The 25117-nt window shown below is 44.4% G+C and overlaps 1 protein-coding gene across 3 annotated transcripts in view; it reads right to left on the reverse strand.

Annotated features, from left to right (window-relative positions):
- The window catches only part of LOC139407425 (jun dimerization protein 2-like), a 36351-nt gene extending 18870 nt beyond the window's left edge, over window positions 1-17481 (reverse strand). The window contains exons 1-2 of one of the 3 annotated variants that reach the window (XM_071151195.1): window positions 17204-17481; window positions 14639-14690 (exon numbers count right to left, since the gene is read on the reverse strand). The gene's annotated coding sequence lies outside the window, so the exon portion shown is untranslated. The remainder of the gene's footprint in view (window positions 1-14638; window positions 14691-17203) is intronic. The other 2 variants (XM_071151196.1, XM_071151194.1) reach the window with 2 other exon arrangements.
- Window positions 17482-25117: the final 7636 nt, after the last annotated feature.

The following is a 25117-nucleotide window of genomic DNA, read 5'->3' on the forward strand; positions in this document are numbered from 1 at the left end:
TGCTGTGGTATGTTATGGTGCTGTGGTATGTTATGGTGCTGTGATGTGGTATGTTATGGTCCTGTGATGTGGTATGTTATGGTTCTGTGATGTGGTATGTTATGGTGCTGTGGTATGTTATGGTGCTGTGGTATGTTATGGTGCTGTGGTGTGGTATGTTATGGTTCTGTGATGTGGTATGTTATGGTGCTGTGATGTGGTATGTTATGGTTCTGTGATGTGGTATGTTATGGTTCTGTGATGTGGTATGTTATGGTTCTGTGATGTGGTATGTTATGGTTCTGTGATGTGGTATGTTATTGTTCTGTGATGTGGTATGTTATGGTTCTGTGATGTGGTATGTTATGGTTCTGTGGTATGTTATGGTCCTGTGATGTGGTATGTTATGGTTCTGTGATGTGGTATGTTATGGTTCTGTGATGTGGTATGTTATGGTTCTGTGATGTGGTATGTTATGGTTCTGTGGTATGTTATGGTTCTGTGGTATGTTATGGTTCTGTGGTATGTTATGGTCCTGTGATGTGGTATGTTATGGTTCTGTGGTATGTTATGGTTCTGTGATGTGGTATGTTATGGTCCTGTGATGTGGTATGTTATGGTGCTGTGTTATGTTATGGTTCTGTGATGTGGTATGTTATGGTTCTGTGATGTGGTATGTTATGGTTCTGTGGTATGTTATGGTTCTGTGATGTGGTATGTTATGGTTCTGTGATGTGGTATGTTATGGTGCTGTGGTATGTTATGGTGCTGTGGTATGTTATGGTTCTGTGATGTGGTATGTTATGGTTCTGTGATGTGGTATGTTATGGTTGTGTGGTATGTTATGGTGCTGTGGTATGTTATGGTGCTGTGGTATGTTATGGTGCTGTGGTATGTTATGGTGCTGTGATGTGGTATGTTATGGTCCTGTGATGTGGTATGTTATGGTTCTGTGATGTGGTATGTTATGGTGCTGTGGTATGTTATGGTGCTGTGGTATGTTATGGTGCTGTGGTGTGGTATGTTATGGTTCTGTGATGTGGTATGTTATGGTGCTGTGGTATGTTATGGTGCTGTGGTATGTTATGGTGCTGTGGTATGTTATGGTGCTGTGGTATGTTATGGTGCTGTGGTGTGGTATGTTATGGTTCTGTGATGTGGTATGTTATGGTGCTGTGGTATGTTATGGTGATGTGATGTGGTATGTTATGGTGCTGTGGTATGTTATGGTGATGTGATGTGGTATGTTATGGTTCTGTGCTGTGGTATGTTATGGTGCTGTGATGTGGTATGTTATGGTTCTGTGCTGTGGTATGTTATGGTTCTGTGATGTGGTATGTTATGGTGCTGTGGTATGTTATGGTTCTGTCCAGGGCCGTGTTGTACCCTGCTCTGTTGTGGTTCATCTCGGGTCGTTCAACTCAGAGGAAAAACATGTGAGAAGAGTAAGTTGTGAACAGAAAACAGGAACTCAGCCCACAGCTTTCATTTCTCCTTATTTTCTGCTCACGGTTTGATCAGGCTTTATGAGCATGCTGCAACCTGGCTTTGGCAGGCCCCGATGTTGAGAAACCAGCGTCTCAAAACCACATTGAAGACGTGGTGACTAAACATTCCCATCCTCACCATTCATTCATTTAATACCAATGGTAGCCTGGTCCCAGACCTGTTTGTGCTCTCTTTCAAACTCCTATGGTAATTGACAAGCATGAGTTGGCAGGACGGCACAAACGGATCTGGGACCAGGCTATATCGATGAAGAGAAGACAGTACCTCAACAACATGGTCAGTGAGTGTGGGTATATGCACACAATAATGTGATTATTGTGGATAGTCAGATTAATATAATAGTTTGATTAAAACATTTAAATGCTTAGCAGGAAGAACAATTTCCCTAATAATCCTGAATTCCATGGACACATCTGAAATCAGTCTACCTGATCCTGTTTCCATGGACACATGTGAAATCAGTCTACCTGATCCTGTTTCCATGGACACATCTAAAATCAGTCTACCTGATCCTGTTTCCATGGACACATGTGAAATCAGTCTACCTGATCCTGTTTCCATGGACACATGTGAAATCAGTCTACCTGATCCTGTTTCCATGGACACATGTGAAATCAGTCTACCTGATCCTGTTTCCATGGACACATGTGAAATCAGTCTACCTGATCCTGTTTCCATGGACACATGTGAAATCAGTCTACCTGATCCTGTTTCCATGGACACATGTGAAATCAGTCTACCTGATCCTGTTTCCATGGACACATCTGAAATCAGTCTACCTGATCCTGTTTCCATGGACACATCTAAAATCAGTCTACCTGATCCTGTTTCCATGGACACATGTGAAATCAGTCTACCTGATCCTGTTTCCATGGACACTACCTGATGGCACTCTGATAAATGTGGAAAATAAATGTTCTACCACGGCGAACATATTATTTTTGAGAAGCATATTTGATTCTGAATTATGTGAAAACGACTTCAACTACGCTACATTCAGTTGTTCCAAACTCAGTTCACTGGCGCCAAAGAGGGAGGCTCCTCGACTAACCGGTGCCCCCGCACATCGACTCTGTACCGGTGCCCCCGCACATCGACTCTGTACCGGTGCCCCCGCACATCGACTCTGTACCGGTGCCCCCGCACATCGACTCTGTACCGGTGCCCCCGCACATCGACTCTGTACCGGTGCCCCCGCACATCGACTCTGTACTGGTGACCCCGCACATTGACTCTGTACCGGTGACCCCGCACATTGACTCTGTACCGGTACCCCCTGTATATAGCCTCCACATTGACTCTGTACCGGTGCCCCCTGTATATAGCCTCGACATTGACTCTGTACTGGTACCCCCTGTATATAGCCTCCACATTGACTCTGTACCGGTGCCCCCTGTATATAGCCTCCACATTGACTCTGTACCAGTACCACCTGTATATAGCCTCCACATTGACTCTGTACCGGTGCCCCCTGTATATAGCCTCCACATTGACTCTGTACCGGTACCCCCTGTATATAGCCTCCACATTGACTCTGTACCGGTACCCCCTGTATATAGCCTCCACATTGACTCTGTACCGGTACCCCCTGTATATAGCCTCCACATTGACTCTGTACCAGTACCCCCTGTATATAGCCTCCACATTGACTCTGTACCGGTACCCCCTGTATATAGTCTCCACATTGACTCTGTACCGGTACCCCCTGTATTTTACTGCTGCTCTTTAATTATTTGTTACCTATATTTCTTATTATTTTTTATATATATTTTTTTGTTGTATTTTTTATTTTTCTACATTGAAGGTTAAGGGTTTGTAAGAAAGCATTTCACTGTATTCGACACATGTGAAATAACATTTGCATTGATGGCACATGCTGCAGATCAAATACACCGATTTAAGGTTTTTACATATCCTAGTCATTTGAAAGATTAAAACAGCTGGTTTTCTAAGCAAATCGGCGGATTATGTTCCTTACGCCGATTGAGATAAGCAGAGTAAGGTGTTTACATGACTAATACCATACTCTGCCTACTGCCTTCAATTAGTTTAATGTCTAATTATTACTGTGCATGTAAATCTACTCAATGAGTCCTTTAGGTTACGATCATGAGCTAGCTATCATTAGCCAAATGTTAGCCTGGCTCTGTGGCAGGGAGGTAGAGGGTTTGGTATTCGTTAGCCTGGCTCTGTGGCAGAGAGGTAGAGGGTTTGGTATTCGTTTGCCTGGCTCTGTGGCAGAGAGGTAGAGGGTTTGGTATTCGTTAGCCTGGCTCTGTGGCAGAGAGGTAGAGGGTTTGGTAATCGTTAGCCTGGCTCTGTGGCAGAGAGGTAGAGGGTTTGGTATTCGTTAGCCTGACTCTGTGGCAGAGAGGTAGAGGGTTTGGTATTCGTTAGCCTGACTCTGTGGCAGAGAGGTAGAGGGTTTGGTAATCGTTAGCCTGGCTCTGTGGCAGAGAGGTAGAGGGATTGGTAATCGTTAGCCTGGCTCTGTGGCAGAGAGGTAGAGGGTTTGGTATTCGTTAGCCTGGCTCTGTGGCAGAGAGGTAGAGGGTTTGGTAATCGTTAGCCTGGCTCTGTGGCAGAGAGGTAGAGGGTTTGGTGATCGTTAGCCTGGCTCTGTGGCAGAGAGGTAGAGGGTTTGGTAATCGTTAGCCTGGCTCTGTGGCAGAGAGGTAGAGGGTTTGGTAATCGTTAGCCTGGCTCTGTGGGAGAGAGGTAGAGGGTTTGGTGATCGTTAGCCTGGCTCTGTGGCAGAGAGGTAGAGGGATTGGTAATCGTTAGCCTGGCTCTGTGGCAGAGAGGTAGAGGGTTTGGTAATCGTTAGCCTGGCTCTGTGGCAGAGAGGTAGAGGGTTTGGTAATCGTTAGCCTGGCTCTGTGGCAGAGAGGTAGAGGGTTTGGTAATCGTTAGCCTGGCTCTGTGTCAGGGAGGCAGAGGGTTTGGTAATCGTTAGCCTGGCTCTGTGGCAGAGAGGTAGAGGGTTTGGTATTCGTTAGCCTGGCTCTGTGTCAGGGAGGCAGAAGGTTTGGTATTCGTTAGCCTGACTCTGTGGCAGAGAGGTAGAGGGTTTGGTAATCGTTAGCCTGGCTCTGTGGCAGAGAGGTAGAGGGTTTGGTAATCGTTAGCCTGGCTCTGTGGCAGAGAGGTAGAGGGTTTGGTATTCATATTAGTGAAAATGCAGATGATCACATGATGTCAGAGACTACAGGATGTGGTTAATATCCAAGAGAGGAACTTCATCAAGTCTTCATCCCAAATACAAACCTATTAACTAAGTAGTGCCAGAGTCCTATAAATAGTGCACTACGTTTGACCAGAGTCCTATGGGTCCTATAAGTAGTGCACTATGTTTGACCAGAGTCCTATGGGTCCTATAAATAGTGCACTACGTTTGACCAGAGTCCTATGAGTCCTGTAAGTAGTGCACTACGTTTGACCAGAGTCCTATGAGTCCTGTAAGTAGTGCACTACGTTTGACCAGAGTCCTATGAGTCCTATAAGTAGTGCACTACGTTTGACCAGAGTCCTATGGGTCCTATAAGTAGTGCACTACGTTTGACCAGAGTCCTATGAGTCCTATAAGTAGTGCACTACGTTTGACCAGAGTCTTATGGGTCCTATAAGTAGTGCACTACGTTTGACCAGAGTCCTATGGGTCCTATAAGTAGTGCACTACGTTTGACCAGAGTCCTATAAGTAGTGCACTACGTTTGACCAGAGTCCTATGGGTCCTATAAGTAGTGCACTACGTTTGACCAGAGTCCTATGGGTCCTATAAGTAGTGCACTACGTTTGACCAGAGTCCTATGGGTCCTATAAGTAGTGCACTACGTTTGACCAGAGTCCTATGGGTCCTATAAGTAGTGCACTACGTTTGACCAGAGTCTTATGGGTCCTATAAGTAGTGCACTACGTTTGACCAGAGTCCTATGGGTCCTATAAGTAGTGCACTACGTTTGACCAGAGTCCTATGGGTCCTATAAGTAGTGCACTACGTTTGACCAGAGTCCTATGGGTCCTATAAGTAGTGCACTACGTTTGACCAGAGTCCTATGGGTCCTATAAGTAGTGCACTACGTTTGACCAGAGTCCTATGGGTCCTATAAGTAGTGCACTACGTTTGACCAGAGTCCTATGGGTCCTATAAGTAGTGCACTACGTTTGACCAGAGTCCTATGGGTCCTATAAGTAGTGCACTACGTTTGACCAGAGTCCTATGGGTCCTATAAGTAGTGCACTACGTTTGACCAGAGACCTATGGGTCCTATAAGTAGTGCACTACGTTTGACCAGAGTCCTATGGGTCCTATAAGTAGTGCACTACGTTTGACCAGAGTCCTATGAGTCCTATAAGTAGTGCACTACGTTTGACCAGAGTCCTATGGGTCCTATAAGTAGTGCACCATGTAGAGAATAATGCAACATTTGGAACGCAGTCCAAGTGTCACGTTCTGACCTTAGTTCCTTTATTATGTCTGTGTGTTAGTTTGGTCAGGGCGTGAGTTGGGGTGTTCTTTTTTTCTATGTTGTATTTCTGTGTTTGGCCTGGTATGGTTCTCAATCAGAGGCAGCTGTCGATCGTTGTCTCTGACTTGAGAATCATTTGAGAATCATATTTTCCCCCATTTTGGTTGTGGGTGCTTGTTTTTCTGTGTCTGTGTTTTGCACACACTGTTCAGTTTTTATTAAAAATACCACCTCTTCTTCCTCAGAAGAGGAGGACGATAACCGTTTCACCAAGCATCATTGCAATTCATCTTCCAGTCAAATCCTGACTAAGGCAAAGCACCATGTGATTATCAGTGGCTGAGTGTTTTCCCAAACGTCCCCATGTCTATATTCTATTTGACCTTGACCGAGGCAAGTCAGTTAAGAACAAATTCTTATTTTCAAGGAACAGTGGGTTAACTGCCTGTTCAGGGGCAGAACGACAGATTGTCAGCTCGGGGGTTTGAACTTGCAACCTTCCGGTTACTAGTCCAACGCTCTAACCACTAGGCTACCCTGACGACACTGCCATTATACCTGTGGGATGGTCTAGGAGTGGAGAAGACAGTGGTTTTACACTCATCTCAATTGGCCAGAGTGATGGTCAGATACACTACAGATACCAGACTTCAGATATGGAGTAATGAGATCACAGCCGCTGCAGTACATGATAAACAGCCATCTGGCTGTATGAAGTTCCCTGTAGGTCTATACAACATAACCTAAGACAATTTGAGCAATGCTTGAAATGAACGCATTGGCCAACAACCCCAGCCAGATTTAATGCTGTCTCTCTCTCTCTCTCTCTCTTGCTCTGGTTAAGCAATCAGTCGATTATGTAACTCTGGTCAAGGAGGATTCCATGATGTTTCATAATTAAGTCTCTAATATTTCCTAATCTAGACTGTCCTCCCCACATCTCACACACATATCTCTCTCACACACACACACACACACACACACACACACACACACACACACACACACACACACACACACACACACACACACACACACACACACACACACACACACACACACACACACACACACACACACACACACACACACACACACACACACACACACACACACACACACACAACTAAACCACAGAGGACTGAGACTGCATTCTCTCTCGTTGTCCCTCTCTCCCTCTCCCTTTAACCATAATGGTGTTGCCAGTTGCAAAATAAGAACTCATAGGGTGTGTCCCGAAATGGCACCCTATTCCCTATGGGCCCTGATCAAAAGTAGTGCACTATAAAGGGAATTGGGTGCCATAGAGCCCTGGTCTAAAGTAGTGCACTATATAGGGAATAGGGTGCCATAGAGCCCTGGTCTAAAGTAGTGCTCTATATAGGGAATAGGGTGCCATAGAGCCCTGATCTAAAGTAGTGCACTATATAAAGGGAATAGGGTGCCATTTGGACCAGGTTATAGCACTACGAAACAGAAGCAGGTACTGTATTGTTGACACAAAGGGATTGTGAAATCTGGATATAGTTGTAGAAGTGTTGTTGCTGTCTCAGGGCGTTTCATGACCTCTCAATATCTTTCTGTCTCTTGTCGTCTCGGTGCCATTTCAGAAGCACCCTATGATACAATGTTTATACATACCATGTGGATTGACTTAGAAAACACTAGTCAGGGTCGAGTAGAACTCCAACTCACTCCTAGGGCATGCATCCCAAACGGAACCCTATTCCCTGGTCAAAAGTAGTGCACTAAAAAGGGAATCGGGTGCCATTTGGGACAGTTCTGTACTACAGTATTCATGCCAGTAAGTGAGTCGCCTCCTGCCTGCTAGCTAGGTCTAGTTGTGGCATGGCTAGCTGTTAGCTAGGTCTAGTTGTGGCATGGCTAGCTGTTAGCTAGGTCTAGTTGTGGCATGGCTAGCTGTTAGCTAGGTCTAGTTGTGGCATGGCTAGCTGTTAGCTAGGTCTAGTTGTGGCATGGCTAGCTGTTAGCTAGGTCTAGTTGTTGCATGGCTAGCTGTTAGCTAGGTATAGTTGTGGCATGGCTAGCTGTTAGCTAGGTATAGTTGTGACATGGCTAGTTGTTAGCTAGGTCTAGTTGTTGCATGGCTAGCTGTTAGCTAGGTCTAGTTGTTGCATGGCTAGCTGTTAGCTAGGTCTAGTTGTGGCATGGCTAGCTGTTAGCTAGGTCTAGTTGTGGCATGGCTAGCTGTTAGCTAGGTCTAGTTGTGGCATGGCTAGCTGTTAGCTAGGTCTAGTTGTGGCATGGCTAGCTGTTAGCTAGGTCTAGTTGTGGCATGATTAGCTGCTAGCTAGGTCTAGTTGTGGCATGGCTAGCTGCTAGCTAGGTCTAGTTGTGACATGGCTAGCTGCTAGCTAGGTCTAGTTGTGGCATGGCTAGCTGCTAGCTAGGTCTAGTTGTTGCATGGCTAGCTGTTAGCTAGGTCTAGTTGTTGCATGGCTAGCTATTAGCTAGGTCTAGTTGTTGCATGGCTAGCTGCAATGAGTCTAGTGTCGGGGAGGAAGCAGGCAGGCAGCTTGGCTATCCCATCTCTCCAGAGAGAAAGGCATTTCTACTTAAAATAAACCCAGAGAGAGCAAGAGAAATCAGTGCTGCTTGCCCCCCCGAATTAAATTTAAAAAATAAACTAAAATGTTATTTGTCACATGCGCCGAATACAACAGCTGTAGACCTTGCTGTGAAATGCTTACTTACAAGCCCTTAACAAACAGTGCAGTTAAGAAAAATAAGAGTGAAGAAAGTATTTACTAAAATAAACTGAAGTTAAAAATAAATAAACATTGAAAAATGCATAATTAAAGAGCAACAATAAAATAACAGTAACGAGGTTATATACAGGAGGTACCGGTACAGAGTCAATGTGTGGGGGCACAGGTTAGTCAAGGGAATTGTACATGTGGTTGTGGTGAAGTGACTATGCATAGATAATAAAGAAAGAGTAGCAGCAGCGTAAAACGGGGGGGGGGGGGGGGGGGGGGGTTCAACGCAAGTAGGCCAGGTAGCCATTTAATGATCTACTCCCAAGCCATCTGTTCTTATGGCTTGGGGGTAGAAGCTGTTGAGGAGCCTTTTGGACCTAGACTTGGAGCTCCAGGACCGCTTGCTGTGCGGTAGCAGAGAGAACAGTCTATGACCAGGGAGTGTGCAGATAATCCACAGCAGTGTTCCATTTACGGGGAAAGCATCCCACGGATGAGCCCGGGCAGGCAGGCAGGTAGGTACTGTAAGTAGGCAGGCAGGTAGGTACTGTAAGTAGGCAGGCAGGCAGGTACTGTAAGTAGACAGGCAGGCAGGTAGGTACTGTAAGTAGGCAGGCAGGCAGGTACTGTAAGTAAACAGGCAGGCAAGCAGGTAGGTACTGTAAGTAGGCAGGCAGGTAGGTACTGTAAGTAGGCAGGCAGGCAGGTAGGCACTGTAAGTAGGCAGGCAGGCAGGTAGGTACTGTAAGTAAACAGGCAGGCAGGCAGGTAGGTACTGTAAGTAAACAGGCAGGCAGGTAGGTACTGTAAGTAGGCAGGCAGGTAGGTACTGTAAGTAAACAGGCAGGCAGGCAGGCAGGTATTGTAAGTAAACAGGCAGACAAGCAGGTAGGTACTATAAGTAAACAGGCAGGCAGGTAAGTATTGTTAGTAAACAGGCATACAAGCAGGTAGGTACTATAAGTAAACAGGCAGGCAGGTAGGTACTATAAGTAAACAGGCAGGCAGGTAGGTATTGTTAGTAAACAGGCATACAAGCAGGTAGGTACTATAAGTAAACAGGCAGGCAGGTAGGTATTGTAAGTAAACAAGCAGGCAGGCAGGTAGGTATTGTAAGTAAACAGGCAGGCAGGTAGGTACGTAGGTAGGTAGGTACTGTAAGTAGGCAGGCAGACAGGCAGTTAGGTAGGTAGGTACTGTAAGTAGGCAGGCAGCTAGGCACTGTAAGTAGGCAGGCAGACAGGCAGTTAGGTAGGTAGGCAGCTAGGCACTGTAAGTAGGCAGGCAGGTGCTGGGGCATTTAAAGCCCTTAACACTCATGGACACACACTTACAGGAAGAAATGCATACACATATGAGGTGAAGGCATGCAGTCTCTCACACACAAACACACTCGTACAAACCCATACACATATATAGGAAGGGGCACACTTCCCATAGCTTATTTTAGCATGTCCACAGCAGCATGTTCCCCATGCAGATGTCATACCACCTCTACAAAGTAGAGACAAACCAGTCCACCTCTGGCCTATATAAACACAATTACATATTCTTATAGAGATCTACCAATATTAGTTACTGGAGAGGGTTGTAGTAGGAACCTATTACAGTCAATTAAGTTACTTAAACTAAGGGGAGCATGAGCCTGTCTATTACTGTGATGGGTTCTGATTTCCCAACCTTTGAAATCATAAATATACTTATTAATTTCACTGAGGGAGAGAGGGTAATGTATAACGTTTACATTATGTCAGGATATGTCACTGAGGGAGAGAGGGTAATGTATTACGTTTACATTGTGTCAGGATATGTTATTGTCAGACATCAGGGATCCTATGGGAGGAGAAGAGGCACAGTATGGTACCAGTCACCATGACAGCCGTGAGTTGCAGAAGGACTAAGGAATTTGGGCAGAGGTCAGGTTAGATGAAGTGAGGAAAAACGTATATCACTAATCTTCTGGATAGCAACAGAGTTATATTGGCTGTTCAGATGTGTAAGGAGGGGCTCAGCATTGGATAAAGGGTTAAATATCAGTGCTTGTGTGAATATGTTCCTTGTCTTATGCAGCTGCGTGATCCAGTGGGTGAATAAACGTGGTTTGAGCTTGATTAAGTGTCCGTGAGTTGTTGTTTTTTTTTAACTCTGTTTATTTAGAACCTGCTGTAACAACTGTTTTTCCACTTGGTCCTCTGGGTCTTTTGTGGCACACAATAAGCTCGGCTTGGCCCACATGCTGAACGTGTGCCGGTCCAAAGAGAATGTCCCCCTCCCTGTGTGTCTCCACTGCATTCAGACCAGGCCATATAAGTGTCAGGTCCACTAATGTGAAATGTTATCAGATATAATGACAAACCTAATCAGACTAAAGGGGTTCGGTTTGCTCCAATCAGAACTCGGCTAGGTGAATCGAACATCTGTGCACATATACAGTCCCTAAAGAACTTCGCTTGAATTTTTTGTTTTTTTTAAATGCCAAAATGTTACTGTTGTTTGTCCCTCTTGAGCCATCATAGCAACATAGCCAGTACATTTCCTCAAAATAGCCCAAATTTAATCTAAAATAAATCAAGAAATCTGTCATCAGTTTCAACGTTTTTGCTAAAGAAATCTCAGTCAAGCAAATTTACATCTAACTGAAATGTTTGTTGCATAATTTTTCAAGTGAACAAATTTGTTTGAAACCTAGTCGTCTCTCGTTGAATGACAACAAACACTTCACTGAAGAATTCCGTCCATAGTTCCCACCCTATATAGTGCACTACATTTGGCAAATCTGACCTTAACTCTTATCCTCCTGATTCCTGCTTACAGGCAAAAACTCAAACAAGAAGGACCAGTGACACGCTCCATACCGAAGTGCGGTCAGATGAAGCTGATGCTAAGCTACAGAACTGTTTTGCTAGCACAGTCTGGAATATGTTCTGGGATTCATCCAATAACATTGAGGAGTTTACCACATCAGTCGCCGGCTTCATTAACAAGAGCATTGACGTCGTCGTCCCCACAGTGACCGTACGTACATATCCCAACCAGAAGCCATAGATTACAGGCAACAGCCACAGTGAGCTAAAGCTTCCACTTTCAAGGAGCTTCACACTAATCCGGAACGCTTATAAGAAATCCTGCTACGCCCTCCGACGAACCATCAAACAGGCTAAGCGGATGACTGTAATCACGCTCTCCATAGCCGATTTGAGTTAGGCCTTATAAAAATTCCCAAGGCCACACGGATTACCAGGACACATAGTCAGAGCATGCGCTGACCAGCTAGTAAGTGTCTTTAATAAAAATGTCTACCTCTCCCTGACCCAATCTGTAATGCCTACAGGTTTAAAGCAGACCAACATAGTCCCTGTGCCAAATAATTCCAAGGTAACCTGCCTAAATGACTACCGCCCTGTAGCACTCCCATCTGTAGCCATGTAATGCTGGGAAAGGCTGGTAATGGCTCACATCAACACCATCATCCCAGAAACCCTAGACCCACTCCAATTTGCATACCGCCCCAACAGATCCACAGATGAAGCAATCTCTATTGCACTCCACACTGCCCTTTCCCACATGGACAAAACGAACACCTACGTGAGAATGCTGTTCACTAACTACAGCTCAGCGTTCAACACCATAGTGCCCTCCAAGGACCCTGGGACTGAACATCTCCCTCTGCAACTGGATTCTGGATTTCCTGACAGGCCACCCCCAGGTGGTGAGGGTAAGCAACAACACATCCACCACGCTGACCCTCAACGTGGGGTGCACCTCAAGGTTGCGTGCTTAGTGCCCTCCCCTACTCCCTGGTAACCCACGACTGCGTGGCCACGCACGGCTCCAAAACTGTCATTAAGTTTGTCGATGACACAACGATGGTAGGCCTCATCACCGATGATGACGAGACAGCCTATAGGGATGGAGGTCATAGACCTGGCAGTGTGGTGCCATGACAACAACCTCTTCCTCAATGCGATCAAAACAAAGGAGCTGATTGTGGACTACAGGAAACAGAAGGGCGGGCACGACCTCATTCACATCGACAGGGCTGTAGTGGGGCGGGTCAAGACCTTCAAGTTCCTCAGTGTCAACATCCCTAAGGACCTATCGTGGTCTACACACACCAACAGTCATGAAAAGGGCACAACACCTATACCCCATCGGGAGGCTGAAAAGATTTGGCTTGGATCTCAGATCCTCAAAAATGTCTACAGCTGCACCATCGAGAGCCTCCTGACTGGTTTCATCACCGCCTGGTATGGCAACTGCTCGGCCTCCGACCGCAAGGCGCTACACAAGGTAGTGCGTGTGGCCCAGTAAATCACCGGAGCTGAGCCTCTGTACCAGGAGGTGTCAGAAGAAAGACCTAAAAATTGTCAAAGACTCCAGCCACCCAAGTCAAAGATGTTCTCTCTGCTACAGCATGGCAAGCGGTACCGGAGCGCCAAGTCTGGTACCAAAAGTCTCCCCAACCCATTAGACTGCTGAACAGTTCATCAAAATGGCTACCCTGACTATTTACATTGACACCCTTATTTTATTCTTATTATTGGCACTGACTCGCTTGAACAGGCTTGATGTACACTCACTGGCCTCTAACCACACACTCACACATGACCCTGACACTCCAACACACAGACACCCTTTCACACTCTTCACATACTCTGTTGCTACTCTGTTTATTATCTATACTGATTGCCTAGTCACTTTACCCTTACCTATATGTACAGAACCAGTCAAAAGTTTGGACACACCTACTCATTCAAGGCTTTTACATCTACATTGTAGAATAATAGTGAAAACATGAAAATATGAAAATAACACATATGGAATCATGTAGTAACCTAAACAAAACAAAGGTGTTAAACAAATCTAAATATATTTTATTTATTTAGGTTCTTCAATCTAACCACCCTGTCATTTAATTCAATTTGTTTTATTTTATGTTTTACCTCTGTATGGAACACCCTATGGGCCCTGGTCAAAAGTAGTGAACTATATAGGGTACCATTTAAGACACAGGCAGTGACAGAGACCATCTCTGAGATAAACTACTGCACCAGGCAGTTTGTTTCCCTGATGGAACCCTAACAGCCTTGTAAAACACTGTATAACCAGACCATATAAAACACTGTAATATGGTTATGTCAGGAAGAGAGAGAGAGAGAGAGAGAGAGAGAGAGAGAGAGAGAGAGAGAGAGAGAGAGAGAGAGAGAGACAGAGACAGAGACAGAGACAGAGACAGAGACAGAGACAGAGACAGAGACAGAGAGAGATATATATAGAGAGAGAGAAGAGAGAAGAGAGAGAGAGAGAGAGAGAGACAGAGATATATAGATATAGAGATATATAGAGAGAGAGAGACAGAGAGAGATAGAGATATAGAGATATATAGAGAGAAAGAGAAGAGAGAGAGACAGAGACAGAGAGAGATATAGAGAGAGAGAGAAGAGAGAGAGAGAGAGAGAGAGACAGAGAAACAGAGAGACCGAGAGAGATAGAGAGAGAGAGAGACAGAGAGAGAGAGAGAGAAGAAAGAAGAGAGAGACAGAGATAGAGATATGTAGAGAGAGAGAGAAGAGAGAGAGAGACAGAGAGAGAGAGAGAGAGACAGAGAGAGAGAGACAGAGAGAGAGACAGAGAGAGAGAGAGAGAGAGAGAGAGAGAGAGAGACAGAGACAGAGAGAGACAGAGACACCGAGAGAGAGACAGAGAGAGAGAGAGAGAGAGAGAGAGAGACAGAGAGAGAGAGAGACAGAGAGAGAGAGAGACAGAGAGAGAGAGAGACAGAGAGAGAGAGACAGAGAGAGAGAGACAGAGAGAGAGAGAGACAGAGAGAGACAGAGACAGAGACAGAGACAGAGAGAGAGAGAGAGAGAGAGAGAGAGAGAAAACACAGCTAGGATATGTCTGCAGCCTTGTTATAAGGTCATTTTGATAAAGATGATGAGACTTTAAATGTCTACTTACTCACAAGTTGGACTGCAATCCTCTTCCACCAGGTGGAGCAGTGTTTTGGACACTGCAAAAACATATGAATAATAGTTATTTTAACTCATATAACCTCAGTTTCAAAATAGGATAAACATGATTCAGATAGATAGATACAGTTGAAGTCAGAAGTTTACATACACTTAGGTTGGAGTCATGAAAACTCGTTTGAAAACCACTTCACAAATTTCTTGTTAACAAACTATAGTTTTGGCAAGTCGGTTAGGATATCTACTTTGTGCATGACACAAGTAATTTTTCCTACAACTGTTTACAGACAGATTATTTCACTTATAATTTATTGTATCACAATTCCAGTGGGTCGGAAGTTTACATACACTAAGTTGACTGTGCCTTTAAACAGCTTGGAAAATTCCAGAAAATGATGTCATGGCTTTAGAAGCTTCTGATAGGCTAATTGATATCATTTGAGTCAAGTGGAGGTGTACCTGTAGATGTATTTCAAGGCCTACCTTCAAACTCAGTGCCTCTTTGCTTGATATCATGGGAAAATCAAAAGAAATCAGCCAAGACCTCTGAAAAAAAAATGTAGACCTCCACAAGTCTGGTTCATCCTTGGGAGCAACTTCCAAATGCCTGAAGGTATCACGTTCATCTGTACAAACAATAATGCGCGAGTATAAACACCATGGGACCACGCAGCCGTCATACCGCTCAGGAAGAGACACGTTCTTTGGTGCGAAAAGTGCAAATAAATCCCAGAACAACAGCAAAGGACCGTGTGAAGATACTAGAGGAAACAGATACAAAAGTATCTACATACACAGTAAAATGAGTCCTATTACTCAGCAAGGAAGAAGCCACTGCTCCAAAGCCGCCATAAAAAAGCCAGACTATTGTTTGCAACTGCACACGGGGACAAAGATCGTACTTTTTGGAGAAATGTCCTCTGGTCTGATGAAACAAAAATAGAACTGTTTGGCCATAATGACCATCGTTTTGTTTGGAGGAAAAAGGGGGAGGCTTGCAAGCTGAAGAACACCATCCCAACCGTGAAGCACGGGGGTGGCAACATCATGTTGTGGGGGTGCTTTGTCACAGGAGTGACTGGTGCACTTCACAAAATAGATTGCACCATGAGGAAGGAAAATGATGTGGATATATTGAAGCAACATCTCAAGACATCAGTCAGGAAGTTAAATCTTGGTCACAAATGGGTCTTCCAAATGGACAATGACCCCCAAACATACTTCCAAAGTTGTGGCAAAATGGCTTAAAGATAACAAAGTCAAGGTATTGGAGTGGCCATCACAAAGCCCTGACCTCAATCCCAAAAACAATTTGTGGGCAGAACTGAAAAAGCGTGTGCGAGCAAGGAGGCCTACAAACCTGACTCAGTTACATCAGCTCTGTCAGGAGGAATGGGCCAAAATTCAGCTTGTGGAAAGCTACCTGAACCGTTGGACCCAAGTTAAACAATTTAAAGGCAATGCTACCAAATACTAATTGAGTGCATGTAAACCTCTGACCTACTGCAAATGTAATGAAAGAAATAAAAGCTTAAATAAATCATTCTCTACTATTATTCTGACATTTCACATTCTTAAAATAAAGTGGTGATCTTAACTGACATGTGTCTGGAATTGTAAAAAACTGAGTTTAAATGTATTTGGTTAAGGTGTATGTAAACTTCCGACTTCAACTGTAGACAGACAGACAGGCAGACAGATAGATAGATACATAGATAGATAGATAGATATGAACTTTCTAAATGTTGAGGAGGCATGAGGCTGATAATGATTCACCATCATAACCATAATAAACATAGCATACGCGCAATCGAATGAATTCCCATGAACATGGAAATGAGTTTACAAATTAGCCCTTGTAACTTCAAGTCAAACATGGTGATCAGACTGTCTGTGTGAAACATGTACACTTGAGTGTGCTTCTACTCTGCTACAGTAGCCTAACAAAGCAAAGTGAAACAAGTGCGAATGCAAAAAAATAAAATAATCTCCCCATCCTACGAAAGAATGTATTTGGGTCTATTCTAGACGTTGTGGTCTAAATAGGCTACTGCCGATAGCCCACAGTAATGTTTCGTCTGTAACAGACTTACGTAACGTTGAACTTGGCAGCGTGGACAATATTCAGACTTCAACCGCTTCGTTAATGTAACAGTGAAAAATGTATTTTCGCAGATTTCTACCATCTATTCTACAGTAGTATTGAAAACTAAACGGGTATTCAATCGATACTTTATTTCCGTTTGATGGAGATTTAAAACGCAGTTGTAACAATGTAACGTTACCTAACAACAAAGAGATATTGTGCACATGAAATAAATAAAAAATCCACGACTAAAAAATGACAATAGTAGAAGTGCTGTGAATCTCGGGATTGCAAGCTAAAACTCGTAAAATATCCTCGTTGTAAAATAATACAATTATGAAAACGATAAAACATTTTTTTTAAATAAACTTTTCAGAATAAAAAATAAAAAAAGTGTAACAAAAATTAACTGTTAATCGAGTTAGTCGAAGTTGCATAAGCCAAGCCAGAAGTAATTGGTTAATTTACCTTTATTAGGTCCAATATCCGAGGTGATATAATGTGTGTCTGTAATTTGTGAATCGGACGTAGCTACGTTATGAGACTAAAAATCGAAAAATCGTTGCGTCAGTCCGTTTAAATACTGATCCGAATCTTGGAGGGTACTGGAATGCGGAACTTGCTGTCCCAGACGTAAGCGCCGATAGAAATAGACCGCAGGGCTAAATGGAAGAAGAAGAAGAAGAAGAAGAAGCAGAAGAAGGGAAAAAAAGAAATAAGCGTTGTTCGCTCCACCCCTAGCAACCAAAAAAAAACACACAACATTCTGATTGTGACTTTCAGCTTCCTCTGTTGGAGGAGTCGTCACTACTTACCAAAGTCATCATCCCGCCTATTTCTACAATAGCTCTTCTTATTCAAATGTGATTTTAAAACATAAATGTAACCTTAACTACACTGCTAACATTATGTCTCACACAAACATTAAATGAAGACCAAAAAGCAAATTTTTGTTTTTGTGTTCATTTTTGTAAACGCCAAATTGTGTCTATAAACACAAATCTATTACTTATTTATAAATTTTACATACATATGTACTAGCAAAGAAAGTGATTTTGGAAACATGATGGACTATAATTAGTGCTTTGTTGTAGTTGTTGTTGACACAGTTTCCATGTCTGTGTTGTGTGCATGCACTCCAGCAACCGGAGAGCCAGAGATCAGTTTCATATAGATTTCCCTTCAGCAAGTCGCACTATGGTCGCACCTGCTCTTATTTGGTGTCCTTGGGTCCTATTTAAAGGGTTCAGGAATTCTATTGATGCCCTCTTACGATTCCAGGGGAATAGATTTCAACTGTTACTAATAAGATATTTAGGATTTAGATGTTTTGACCCTCTAACCTTTATTTATTACTACAAGAGGCTACTTTAACTCAACCTTAGCTCACGTACACTTCATGATATATACATGTCACAGACTAGACCTGATATAGTGTATTCTATTCTAACCTAAGACCCCAAAGGGCTGGGCATCTGCAAGGGAAATGTGCAAGGCAATTTAATAAACAAATAAATCAAGAAATTACTTGGTTGGTTGTGACAACCCTGGTTGTTTATTTGAAGAGCCACTCAGGAATATTCCTTGCAGTATTAGCGCCCTCTAGTGGGACAATATATTTTTTGATTGTGACATGAGACTGGTCATTAGGCTAATAACCCTATACATACCAACTCTGATCAATGATAATCCTTTAAGTGGATGCAAAACAACTACAATGCCAATGCAATGTATCGTATACCATATCAACAGATGAACTATAAATATAAAATATGTTTGTTTGGCATCGGTAACTGAAGTACTTATCCTTAATCACCTCTATCAAGAGCAGCTGTACTTCTACACAAGACAGGAATCTGTCTGGGTCTTGATTCAGATATTAGATATTTGTAGGGCACTTGAATTCAACGACAGTCCTGCGTGATCATGATGTCCTCAGCCGTGGGCCACTTGGAACAAGCGTACTTCAATCTGGACTTCCACCACAAATGTCCCTTCCTCTGTTTATTTTTTATAGATTCTAATTTGGTTTCACCATCCGTGATTTAGTGTCCAGTTCCTGAGACAGAGGGAAAGAGAGAGAAAGAGAGAGAGAGGGAAAGAGGGAGAAAGAGAGAGAGAGGGAAAGAGGGAGAAAGAGAGAGAGGGAAAGAGTGAGAGAACGAAAGAGGGAGAGGGAGAGAAAGAGAGAGAGGGAGAGGGAGAGGGAAAGAGGGAGAGAGAGAGAAAGAGAGAGCGAGAGAGAGGGGGAAAGAGGGAGAGAGAAAGAGAGAAAGAGGGAGAGAGAAAGAGAAAGAGAGAGAGAGAGAGAGGGAAAGAGGGAGAGAGAAAGAGAGAATGGATTTACTGGATTTACTGAAACGCTGTACCACTTATACTGCTTTGGCAATATCTACAAGTTGTATTTCATGCGAATAAAGCAATCGGAATTTGAATTTGAGAGAAAGAGAGAGAGAGAGAGAGAGTGTCAATGCCCAGGTCTACTCACTCCGTATCTGACTGGCTCTAGTCTACTCCCTATCTGACTGGCTCTAGTCTACTCCCTATCTGACTGGCTCTAGTCTATTCCCTGTCTGACTGGCTCTAGTCTATTCCCTGTCTGACTGGCTCTAGTCTATTCCCTGTCTGACTGGCTCTAGTCTATTCCCTGTCTGACTGGCTCTAGTCTATTCCCTGTCTGACTGGCTCTAGTCTATTCCCTGTCTGACTGGCTCTAGTCTATTCCCTGTCTGACTGGCTCTAGTCTATTCCCTGTCTGACTGGCTCTAGTCTATTCTCTGTCTGACTGGTTCTAGTCTATTCCCTGTCTGACTGGCTCTAGTCTATTCCCTATCTGACTGGCTCTAGTCTACTCCCTGTCTGACTGGCTCTAGTCTACTCCCTATCTGACTTGCTCTAGTCTATTCCCTATTCCCTAACCAGAAACCGTGGATTGATGGCAGCATTCGTGTGAAACTGAAAGCGCGAACCACTGCTTTTAATCAGGGCAAGGTGTCTGGTAACATGACCGAATACAAACAGTGCAGCTATTCCCTCCGCAAGGCTATCAAACAAGCTAAGCGCCAGTACAGAGACAAAGTAGAATCTCAATTCAACGGCTCAGACACAAGAGGCATGTGGCAGGGTCTACAGTCAATCACGGACTACAGGAAGAAATCCAGCCCAGTCACGGATCAGGATGTCTTGCTCCCAGGCAGACTAAATAACTTTTTTGCCCGCTTTGAGGACAATACAGTGCCACTGACACGGCCTGCAACGAAAACATGCAGTCTCTCCTTCACTGCAGCCGAGGTGAGTAAGACATTTAAACGTGTTAACCCTCGCAAGGCTGCAGGCCCAGACGGCATCCCCAGCCGCGCCCTCAGAGCATGCGCAGACCAGCTGGCCGGTGTGTTTACGGACATATTCAATCAATCCCTATACCAGTCTGCTGTTCCCACATGCTTCAAGAGGGCCACCATTGTTCCTGTTCCCAAGAAAGCTAAGGTAACTGAGCTAAACGACTACCGCCCCGTAGCACTCACATCCGTCATCATGAAGTGCTTTGAGAGACTAGTCAAGGACCATATCACCTCCACCCTATCTGACACCCTAGACCCACTCCAATTTGCTTACCGCCCAAATAGGTCCACAGACGATGCAATCTCAACCACACTGCACACTGCCCTAACCCATCTGGACAAGAGGAATACCTATGTGAGAATGCTGTTCATCGACTACAGCTCGGCATTCAACACCATAGTACCCTCCAAGCTCGTCATCAAGCTCGAGACCCTGGGTCTCGACCCCGCCCTGTGCAACTGGGTACTGGACTTCCTGACGGGCCGCCCCCAGGTGGTGAGGGTAGGCAACAACATCTCCTCCCCGCTGATCCTCAACACTGGGGCCCCACAAGGGTGCGTTCTGAGCCCTCTCCTGTACTCCCTGTTCACCCACGACTGCGTGGCCACGCACGCCTCCAACTCAATCATCAAGTTTGCGGACGACACAACAGTGGTAGGCTTGATTACCAACAACGACGAGACGGCCTACAGGGAGGAGGTGAGGGCCCTCGGAGTGTGGTGTCAGGAAAATAACCTCACACTCAACGTCAACAAAACTAAGGAGATGATTGTGGACTTCAGGAAACAGCAGAGGGAACACCCCCCTATCCACATCGATGGAACAGTAGTGGAGAGGGTAGCAAGTTTTAAGTTCCTCGGCATACACATCACAGACAAACTGAATTGGTCCACTCACACAGACAGCATCGTGAAGAAGGCGCAGCAGCGCCTCTTCAACCTCAGGAGGCTGAAGAAATTCGGCTCGTCACCAAAAGCACTCACAAACTTCTACAGATGCACAATCGAGAGCATCCTGGCGGGCTGTATCACCGCCTGGTATGGCAACTGCACCGCCCTCAACCGTAAGGCTCTCCAGAGGGTAGTGAGGTCTGCACAACGCATCACCGGGGGCAAACTACCTGCCCTCCAGGACACCTACACCACCCGATGTCACAGGAAGGCCATAAAGATCATCAAGGACATCAACCACTCGAGCCACTGCCTGTTCACCCCGCTATCATCCAGAAGGCGAGGTCAGTACAGGTGCATCAAAGCTGGGACCGAGAGACTGAAAAACAGCTTCTATCTCAAGGCCATCAGACTGTTAAACAGCCACCACTAACACTGAGTGGCTGCTGCCAACACACTGACACTGACTCAACTCCAACCACTTTAATAATGGGAATTGATGGGAAATGATGTAAATATATCACTAGCCACTTTAAACAATGCTACCTTATATAATGTTACTTACCCTACATTATTCATCTCATATGCATACGTATATACTGTACTCTATATCATCGACTGTATCCTTATGTAATACATGTATCACTAGCCACTTTAAACTATGCCACTTTGTTTACATACTCATCTCATTTGTACATACTGTACTCGATACCATCTACTGTATCTTGCCTATGCTGCTCTGTACCATCACTCATTCATATATCCTTATGTACATATTCTTTATCCCATTACACTGTGTACAAGACAGTAGTTTTGGAATTGTTAGTTAGATTACTTGTTATTACTGCATTGTCGGAACTAGAAGCACAAGCATTTCGCTACACTCGCATTAACATCTGCTAACCATGTGTATGTGACAAATAAAATTTGATTTGATTTGATTTATCTGGCTGGCTCTAGTCTACTCCCTATCTGGCTGGCTCTAGTCTATTCCCTATCTGGCTGGCTCTAGTCTATTCCCTATCTGGCTGGCTCTAGTCTATTCCCTATCTGGCTGGCTCTAGTCTATTCCCTATCTGGCTGGCTCTAGTCTATTCCCTATCTGGCTGGCTCTAGTCTATTCCCTATCTGGCTGGCTCTAGTCTATTCCCTATCTGGCTGGCTCTAGTCTATTCCCTATCTGGCTGGCTCTAGTCTATTCCCTATCTGGCTGGCTCTAGTCTATTCCCTATCTGGCTGGCTCTAGTCTATTCCCTATCTGGCTGGCTCTAGTCTATTCCCTATCTGACTTGCTCTAGTCTATTCCCTATCTGACTTGCTCTAGTCTATTCCCTATCTGACTTGCTCTAGTCTATTCCCTATCTGGCTGGCTCTAGTCTATTCCCTATCTGGCTGGCTCTAGTCTATTCCCTATCTGCATCCCAAATCGCAACCTATTCCCTATATAGTGCCCTGGGCTATGGTCAAGAGTAATGCATTCTATAGGGGATAGGGCATAATTTTGTAGGCAACCAGAGAGTCAAGGCTCTGTATTCCCTGTCTCTGTCTGTCTGAGCAAAGACTTGATGAGGAGGGAAGCAGCCCAGCCAGGGATATCCATAAGTAGAGGAACCCACACGGTCCGTGTGCCAGGTCAGCACTGTTGGGTCTCACTGGGGAGAAGCCCTTACAGTATAACACTATGCTGCCAAAAAAACAGTAAGCTTTCAAGAATGACATTTCTGAGGAACATATACCACTCTCTCTCTGGTTGAAATATGCCACCAGTTAATTAATATAAATTTGTTGAATCTAAATAGAGACAATTCAAAGTAATATGAAACTGGTGTTAATTTCCATTGGTTATATTACCGTGTCGAGAGATTCTCTCATCTCTTGGTGAAAATCCTGAAAAAAAATGAATTGAACACCTCTCTGACTCACTCTCTGTCTATCGTATCATCACACCAGCTGCAGCCACAACAGACGGACGGACCTCTTTATTTATGCCACTCTTCCATAATTCACTCCTTCCTTCCCTTTTCTTCCATTAAAATAAATCCCAGACAGCTATTTGTCTGTCTGTCTGTCTGTCTGTCACGTCAACACATTTGTCTGTCTGTCAGTCACATCAACACATCTGTCTGTCTGTCTGCCTGCCTGTCAGTCACATCAACACGTCTGTCTGTCTGTCTGTCTGAGTCTCAGACATTTTTATTTCAGTCTCTGGCTGCACTATTAACAGCAGTTCTATATTTGACCATTCTTATCTGGGCATGATGACAAATGTCAAACACTAATATCATATTAAGGAACTGAGAATAAGTAGCAGTAGGCCTAAAGTTAATAAGATGTTCAAACCTGTCTAGGATTCAAGTTGCACGTGCCCCTTTCAATTTCATCCATTTTAAGATAGAAAAATAGAAGATATGAACATAATAAATGCAAAGACATATAGGAATTTATCCACCCGTCCTCCCTCAAACATGTTTGGTGCATCCTGTCCCAGCTCAGCATCTATTCTTCAGGCTAGAGACCTTCATGATGTACACGAGTGTAACGGTTTTCCTGTTGTGAAGGAGAAGCGGACCAAAATGCGGCGTGGTGGTTACTCATGTTTAATGAAAAAACGATAAACACGAACACTACAAAACAATAAACGTGGGAAAACCACAAAAAAAAAAACAGTCCTATCTGGTGCAAAACACAGAGACAGGAACAATCACCCACAAACACACAGTGAAACCCAGGCTACCTAAGTATGATTCTCAATCAGAGACAACTAATGACACCTGCCTCTGATTGAGAACCATACTAGGCCGAAACATAGAAATACCCAAATCATAGAAAAACAAACATAGACTGCCCATCCCAACTCACACCCCGACCATTCTAAATAAACACACAACAAAGGAAATAAATGTCAGAACGTGACAAATATATAGAATACTGGACATGATATAGAATACTGAATAGGATGGCTTCTTCTGACTGACTGTTCACCATTCTTTCACCTGTCCTAAAATACCCCTCCCTACGTTACATCCATCCACGTGCAGCCGTTTCAGGACCCGCCAAATGTAAACACATTTGACTGGCTGTGGTGGTGTAAAATGCCCCATGCGTACCTTCCTATCAAGGGTTCCATATAATACTAATTTAATATAGACATTTATGCCCAGTAAAAAAAAAGAGGTCACTGCTTCATGACAGTTTAATGTGGGATAAATCCAGGGCTGTGTCCAGGGGGGCGGACTTAGTGATTCGGAGGCCCCAGGCAGAGGCCAATCTGAGGCCCCGTCCCAAACCTGTCAGTGGCCCCCTCCCAACCCGTGGAAACTTTTCCACTAAGCCTCACTCCACTCTTATAACGGAAAGGCTGTGTGTTTGGGTGTGGTGGTTGCCCCGGTAACTGTCTGTGGGGTAATTTGTACAGTAGAGTTAGGTTGACCATGTAGGTGGGCTACTAGCTAGAGTATAATTCCCCTGTAGTAGCCCAGTAGTAGGACTACTTACATTAAGAAAACATTAGTGGTAGAACAGAATCCCCTTCACAGCTCCTTCTAGTGCTCTTATTTGAAGCTAACTGAATCAGAAAATGCACAAACACACAAGCACACACATACACACTATGTTATGGCATACAGCCAACCTCGTGCACATCAGGGAGATGTTAGTGACTGGAATAGGCATCAGGGACTGTGAATAAAGATGAAGGCCACAGAGAGACGATAGGGACTGGAATGGGCATCAGAGACTGTGAATAAAGATGAAGGCCACAGAGAGACGATAGGGACTGGAATGGGCATCAGAGACTGTGAATAAAGATGAAGGCCACAGAGAGACGATAGGGACTGGAATGGGCATCAGAGACTGTGAATAAAGATGAAGGCCACGGAGAGACGATAGGGACTGGAATGGGCATCAGAGACTGTGAATAAAGATGAAGGCCACAGAGAGACGATAGGGACTGGAATGGGCATCAGAGACTGTGAATAAAGATGAAGGCCACAGAGAGACGATAGGGACTGGAATGGGCATCAGAGACTGTGAATAAAGATGAAGGCCACAGAGAGACGATAGGGACTGGAAGGGGCATCAGAGAGACTGTGAATAAAGATGAAGGCCACGGAGAGACGATAGGGACTGGAATGGGCATCAGAGACTGTGA

This window comes from Oncorhynchus clarkii, chromosome 4, assembly GCF_045791955.1.
Source record: "Oncorhynchus clarkii lewisi isolate Uvic-CL-2024 chromosome 4, UVic_Ocla_1.0, whole genome shotgun sequence".
Taxonomy (NCBI): Eukaryota; Metazoa; Chordata; class Actinopteri; order Salmoniformes; family Salmonidae; genus Oncorhynchus; species Oncorhynchus clarkii.